At 34.7% G+C, this 7,476-nt stretch overlaps 1 protein-coding gene across 1 annotated transcript in view; it reads right to left on the minus strand.

The window, feature by feature from the left end:
* The window catches only part of LOC111051244 (annexin B11), a 125,668-nt gene extending 118,661 nt beyond the window's left edge, over positions 1-7,007 (minus strand). Inside the window, exon 1 of the mRNA XM_039419948.1 lies at positions 6,907-7,007. The gene's annotated coding sequence lies outside the window, so the exon portion shown is untranslated. The remainder of the gene's footprint in view (positions 1-6,906) is intronic.
* Between the last annotated feature and the right edge of the window lie 469 nt (positions 7,008-7,476).

Here is a 7,476-nt window from a genome sequence, read left to right on the forward strand (position 1 = left end):
TATTTCTTTCGTCGTTTATTCATTGTTTTTTCGTTTCTTTGTTCTCTAGCCTTGTCTGAAAATAGCTTTTCAGCCGGGGGGGGATGTTGGAGCCAGCTCTAGTTTTCATTTTTCGTTTTTGAATTGGACGCGCGCTCCTCGTTCAGTTCGTATTTCTTTCACTTGAGTGCGTCGCGCTCACTAGCCGGTAGCTTTTTCTTTCAGTTCAGTCTCGCTTCGTAATAGCTTGCCTCGAGTCGGGGATTGATAATTATTATTCGTCGATCATTCCCAGAAGAAAATTGTTCTTCAAATTATTATTTTTTCGTTAATGTTAAATCGTACACCATAAACCTACGTTTGGAAGAGTGTTTGCCAAACTCCTTTAGTTGAAAGTTTTAAACTATTATTTTTCGATTGGAAAGTTCACCGATCTATAGTCTTTAAAGACATTGTAAATATCTCGTCAGAAATATATGTGCAACGTTATATGATGGAAGCCGAATTTACCAACAGCAGATGACAATTAAGCTTGCCTTTTCACCATCCTTGATTCATCTCCTACCTCGGGGACACCTGAATACCTTACCTGGGAGTTGTAAGCTTAATAATATAAATATTACATTAGGTACTCTGCAGATTTTTGGTGAGTTGTTCTTTTATATATTCATTGCATGTACTTGTTTCTGTAGAGATATCACTTGTTTCTTTTCTATTCAATACAGTCCACTTTACATCAAAATTATTGATTACCAATTTAAAATCAATATAAATTTCTTAAAGTTGAACCTTAGAGTTTACAAGGTCTAAATACTTATATATTCAAATGATAATCTTTTCGAAAGACTATTATAAGTCAAGCATAACATAACCTCAGAACACAACACTAAACTTGATACTGTATTATTTGAGGCATAACATAATAATAATAAAGGAAAGCCTCTTGAATTTATCATTGCTAAAAATAGGATGATTATTATTTTAGGCAAACACATTCCAGGGTTATGCTGGTACATATAAATTTAAATGTGTAACAAAACTTTTTATTTAGCCTAAGTAATTGAAGTCACCACAAACTAATCTACACTTGTCTCATTATAATGAACTTAATATCAATAATATATGACTGTTGATTGATAGATTAGATGACTAAAGGCTAGATAAATTTTAATGGAATACCTAGTGAGCATTATTATGAGATATCTTTATTTTAGACTTCAAATAATTTTGAATAGTTTTGAATTGAAGTAGCCTATAGTAGATACAATTTAATTGCTTTCTATTAGAATTTATTCAGTTGTTTTCTGGACCGGCAGGCTTCATTTTGACTTTTTCCAGCAAGCAATTGATTCATTTATTTATATTAACAGCTTTATATCTTATTCCAATTCAGAAGAACTATCGGTGTAGTCCTCTCATTTCAGTAATATATTTTATATAATAAGAGAGAGTGAGACTGTGTGTTTTTTCTATTTTCCAGTCAAAAAATATTATTTGAAATATGTTTAATTATAAGTAAACTTTTGTTTCATCTCTGATAGGAGCTGTAGTGATGAAATTTTCCAATACAAATGAAAAAGACATGGAAGCAGTAATCAAACACTGGCTGAAGTCTTCAAAAACTCGGTTACCAGCCAAGAGAAATCTAAGTAAGTCTCAATTTGATAAATTTAAAAAAGAATATGAAGTCAAACAATTTTTACTTTCCTTGCCCTATTACCATAGGTGAGGAAAGTATTGCTTTCCGAAAAAAATTAAGGTACCCCAATTTCTAAATTTCTATACGTCTCAAGGTCCCTGAGTCCAAAAAACTGGTTTTTGGGTATTGGTCTGTATGTGTGTGTGTATGAGTGTATGTGCATCTGTGTACACGATATCTCATCTCCCAATTAACGGAATGACTTGAAATTTGGAACTTAAGGTCCTTTCACTATAAGGATCCGACACGAACAATTTGGATCAAATGCAATTCAAGATGGCGGCTGAAATGGCGAAAATGTTGTCAAAAACAGGGTTTTTCGTGATTTTCTCAGAAACGGCTCCAACGATTTTGATCAAATTCATACCTAAAATAGTCATCGATAAGCTCTATCAACTGCCACAAGTCCCATATCTGTAAAAATTTCAGGAGCACCGCCCCATCAATGCAGATATATTCTCAATTATCAGGCTTCAGATACAATTGAAACAAAAAAAATCAAGTGGAGTAGATTGAGCATGAAAATCTCTACAATCAATGTTCAGTGACATTTTCACCTAAAATTGAAAATAAGCTTTAAATTCGAGAAAATGTGATTATTCAATTATTGCAAATATTGTTGATTCTATTAAATCATTCACTATGAAGAGATAGCAGACCTCATGTGTGTCTCCAGCGTTATTGTCCTGTCACCAGCTGGCTCAAATCTTTGAATAGTAGACTTGAGATGTGCGGGAAAACTAGCGTCAGGTGATCAATTTTCATAACGGCAAGGAATGTTGTGTGAGTGCGCCACACCAGATTTTTTTCTATGGGTGATGTCCACATGAGCTCTAGTCTTGTGCTAATCATTATAAGTTAGTAATCATACCGGCTGAGTCATATGTATGGGAACCTTTCAATAAATTAGAGACTGTTGTAGATATAATACTGTAGCTTTCAGGATATGTTACTGGTCTAATACTCTAACTTTTGACGTACGGTACAACTGAATTTCAACCCCTTCATAAGGGTGTGACTAGGTTCAGAATGTATAATATGGTGACTTGAGAGTTTTAACTCGAATATTTTCAATGTAAATGCCTATTGTGTGGTACATTATTTTAAAGGGCTTTTGAAACAATTAAGGATTTGGTTTTGAGGTACATTTGCATCTTCATTATTAGAAAACCAGATATCTTTGTAATGCTGTATCCAGTCATCATCTGAAATCATACTTAATGCAGCATTGTCTTTATCAGTCGTATTCAAAGATTTCATTATCTTATAAGCGCATTGCTGCCTTCCATGAATATCACTCTCTATAACACTAATAAACTTCTCCCAGGACTCCTGTTGAGCCTCTCTCACTACTTGCTTCGCAATATTTCTTAATTCTATAGATAAATCTATGAATATCACATAATTCTAAACAACGTAGAGGTTAAATAAAACTTTCAAAACAGTTTTAAAGTTTAATGAAGTTTTATTGAAAATAAGAGATATGATATTTGTAAACTTGTATTCTTTATCAGTGAGTTTGGCAATTGATGACATGTCTATGTATCACTTTGGAGCTTTCGGCGTTTCTTTCAGGCATTTCTCAAAATTGTTAAGGGATATACGTGATGTAGGAAAATTATGTTTGACACATCATCACATCCGAACTACTGGACTGATTGATTTGAAATTCTGCAAAAAGATTCTTCATTAACCGAGGATGGTTACTGGCCTATTTTCAAATTTCGAATTTTTTATTACATCAAGTTTTCATTTCGCAAAGTTTTAAAATGGACCCTTGCGAAGCACGGGTTACCTACTAGTCTGCTATAAGCTAAACTCAAAGTTTATTACAACCTCACTTTTGCTACCAAATATGACCAAAACAAATATGACTGCCGTTTCAACAGAGTTAGCTAGAGTTAGTGAACTCAGACTTGCAAGGGCTTGGCTAATGGTAGAAGTGTTATGTCTATTTTCTAAATAATTGAAATTTAGATGTTTTGTTTTACATCTGAATTTTTTTTATAAAATTTATCGATGTCATAGAACATCTGTGAAGAATAGATTTCAATCTTTCTTTCCAATTGTGTTAAATATTTCATTTAATTATAAAAGCCATAAGCCTGCCTTGAAACCTGTAAATGAAAGATAAGTATTCTTAGTTTATAAGTTTTATATTTTGGTCTAGATTTGAAACAATAATTTCTGAGTTTTGAGAAAGCTTTTGAATCTATTTTCGATGAATGTATCAAACATATTTGTAACCTGAATCATGTTCAATCTATGTTCAGTACATGTATGATTATTTGTTCTGGTATAAACTGAATTTTTTCGAATTGTTTGAAAATAATAATAATTTGATTTTCTCTGAACTGGACTTCTTATTCATAGGCATAAAATCCATTCATGATTATCAAGATGTTAGTATAACTGGAACCGATGACTCTCCTTGGGTGATAGGTGAAATACTATCAAACCTATTGGACAAAATTGGTAGCATGCCAGTATGATTGGGGATCCTATTTGAATTAAAATAACTGATTTTCTGTCGCATCAAAACTGCACCGATTTCTCAAACTGATCATGAGTTATTTTCATTCAAAGATACTGATAAATCATGCATGTATCCATCATCTTCACTATAATAATGGAAAGAGCTGGCTCATACACGTACGTGATGTAGGAATATTATGTTTGAAACATCATCACGTCTGAACTACTGGACTGATTGATTTGAACTTTTTCATAAAGATTCTCCATTAACCGATGATGGTTATAGGCCTATTTTCAAATTTCGAATTTCTTATTACATCAAGTTTTCATTTTGCAAAATTTCAAAATAGACCCTTGCAAAACACGGGTTACCTACTAGTCTGCTATAAGCTAAACTCAAAGTTTATTAAAACCTCACTTTTGCTACCAAATATGACTGCCGTTTTAACAGAGTAAGCTAGAGTTAGCGGACTCAGACTTGCACTATCTGCTATCTTGTGTGCTAATTTTCTTCTAACGTGCTACTATAGCATTGAGTTAACACAGACTTGGCAAATAGCAGGAGTGAGCGAATAGCTCGACTTGGCCAGCTAAATCCAACATTGTAAATACCACTTCTGTAATCCAAATTGAGGTTTGAAGCAGTTTTGAGCATATACCTGTTGTTTTTATCTGGATTGTATTTGCATATGAATAAATGATCTGACTTTTTGTGAAATGGTTCTAAATATTAAAAGTTATTCAATGAAAATGCCAATATAAGAAGGGTATTTCTATCTCTTGACCTAGAATATCAGAGATGAATAGTTGGAAGCAACAAACCATTGGGAGCAAAATTGTTTGGTTCCTCAAGAAAGTCAAACATAGGGTGTGTGCATAGGTGTGCAGGTTAGACCAGGGCCTAGGATATGCAGGTTATGACATGCATAAGGGTATGCACAAGTGAGGAAATCAGGAGCAAGTGAGGGTGTCACTAGCTCGAGTGGGACTCCTCAGTCCTCAACATGTAGCTGAGAGGAAGCACAGCTGTCCGGAACTGCAGAAGCATGGCTGACTGGCTGGGAGGAAGCGTGACTTGTTTGGAACTGCAGACATGTTTCTGGTATCTTCCCCAAAAACGCAGCAGGGAAGAAGCATGGCTGTCCGGAACTGCAGAAGCATGGCTATCTGGCAGGGAGGAAGTGTGTCTGTCCTGAAGTATGGCTGAGCACAGTATTGTTTGATTTAGGTGTTTGAGACATCGTTGGTGGGGACGGGATGGAGCCTGCGAGGTTGAGAATAAAATGCTGCTATATCTAATGGTTTAAGTTTCATTAGGAATCTGAACAATCCCGATTGTTGATTATTTGCAAATAATAAATGGATCATGAACTTACCACAGTGTAGAACCATTGTTTTTCTGTAATTGATTATTACTAGTGGTATCTGCAAAGACGTAGGATAGGCAATTGAAAAGATGGAACACAAACCCCAGGGCGGGAAATACCTTCATAGCTAACAGTTAGTTGCTTTCAAACTGCAACGGTTGTTCACAGATACTATTCTTTTTTCAAGTGTTTGTCAATCGTCTGTCGACAGTCTGTCATGGTTAACAGAAAAGTCTTACCACTACAAACAACATCTGATAGAATTATATTGAATTTTCCAATAATACAAACAATCATACATATGTTTGGTTATTTTGTAATTTTAACCTATTTTCTTGTACCTCAGTAGCAGATGGAGATTAACCTCCATCGTATGGCAACAGTTATGATATCCTCTCTTCTCACATTTAAAGCATTTACTAAAGCGGAATAAAACTGAAATATGCTACTGGAACAGAAGGTTCCAGCGCAAAATTCTACCAAGCCTAAAGCAAGCATAAAGGACCTGATTAACACAAAAGTTACAGAGTCTACATTTTGTAGGTGTACTGCTTATAACAAAGGACAGATGCTGAGTGAAGACCTACCTGCTCACTCGCCTAGTCAAGGACAGCTGTGATCGGCCATAATTAATTCTCAGTTATTGCAACCTAACCAAAGTCAACTGTGATTGGCAGTTGGAAATTTTAAATAATCTTTCACCAGAATTTCCGCCAATAGAATGAAAAGCAAAATACATTCTCCCACCAAGTGACAGCTGTTTTCCAAATTCCTTACCATATAAGGAATTGATTGATAATCAATAGAACACAAATTCCTCGCCTTATATGGTCATGCTCCAGGCTGATGCTAAGGGAAAAGAGACTTTTTTCCTAGTAGCATATCTTCTACTCCCATACTAACAAAGTCGACACAACAAAATGCAGAAAGCAAAGCAGCAAAATAAATATTTGCTAGAGCTCATTCAAAAAAATATAATAGACCCAGTTCATTAATGGATGAATAAGCACAGTGGGAAGTTGCCCAGGGAAGATCATTGATAGGGGCGCACAGTAGAGCTAAATTATTTCCAAATCTTTCAGGTCTTGTCTTATACCAATACACTAAAGTAAACCAAACATTCGAAAAAGTACTATAACATTCTACTAAAATTATGAACTGTATATTAATGACAAATAATAAGAAAACAAGATTGACTAGGCTTCAGAAAGAGGGCTGAAATGAGCCATTGCTGAAACTCACAGTAGACCAGGCCCTGTAGTTAGATTCAGGGATCTGTTCTACTATATAGTAGGAACTACTGTATAGTAGATCTGTTCTATTATAAACTAAGAACACAAATCGATAGGATCTGTTTCAAAACTTGTTCGATAATAGATCACTCACCAAAGAATTTTGCACAAGCAAACCTGCTATAGACAGAAAATGTAGAAACAAATTCATCTTTCTGTAGCAATGGTAAACCTATAGCTTTCGGTGTGGGTTCAACTGATAGAGTGGAAGAACAAATACTTATGAAGAGATACTGTGAGTGGGAGCAAACAATATTCAGGATCTGCAATATTTGATCTCCAATTATTCAACAGCACCTTAGACAATACCAATTTGATTTTAACACAAGGTTGACGAGAAATTGGTTTTTGATTACAATTAACCATTTGTTTATCTTGCGTTCAAGTTTGTATGATACTAGTAGTTCTGTGAACAGTAGACCTTACACCACAAACCACCACCATAAACGACAGACTCCTCTAATCATGTCAACTGGTCAGCCAGAGTTCAAAGCAGAGAGAGGTCGAGCGGAAATGATATGTTTCTTGAGTTATTAATAGTATGCCCCATTGCAATAATTATTCTATAGTCTGATTTTTCCAATTTTCAAACATGATGTTCAATTCAATATTATCAGTAAAAACTCCGCGAATAATCTATGAATTGTGTGACGATTTTTATCTG

This window comes from Nilaparvata lugens, chromosome 2 (assembly GCF_014356525.2).
Source record: "Nilaparvata lugens isolate BPH chromosome 2, ASM1435652v1, whole genome shotgun sequence".
NCBI classification, from domain to species: domain Eukaryota; kingdom Metazoa; phylum Arthropoda; class Insecta; order Hemiptera; family Delphacidae; genus Nilaparvata; species Nilaparvata lugens.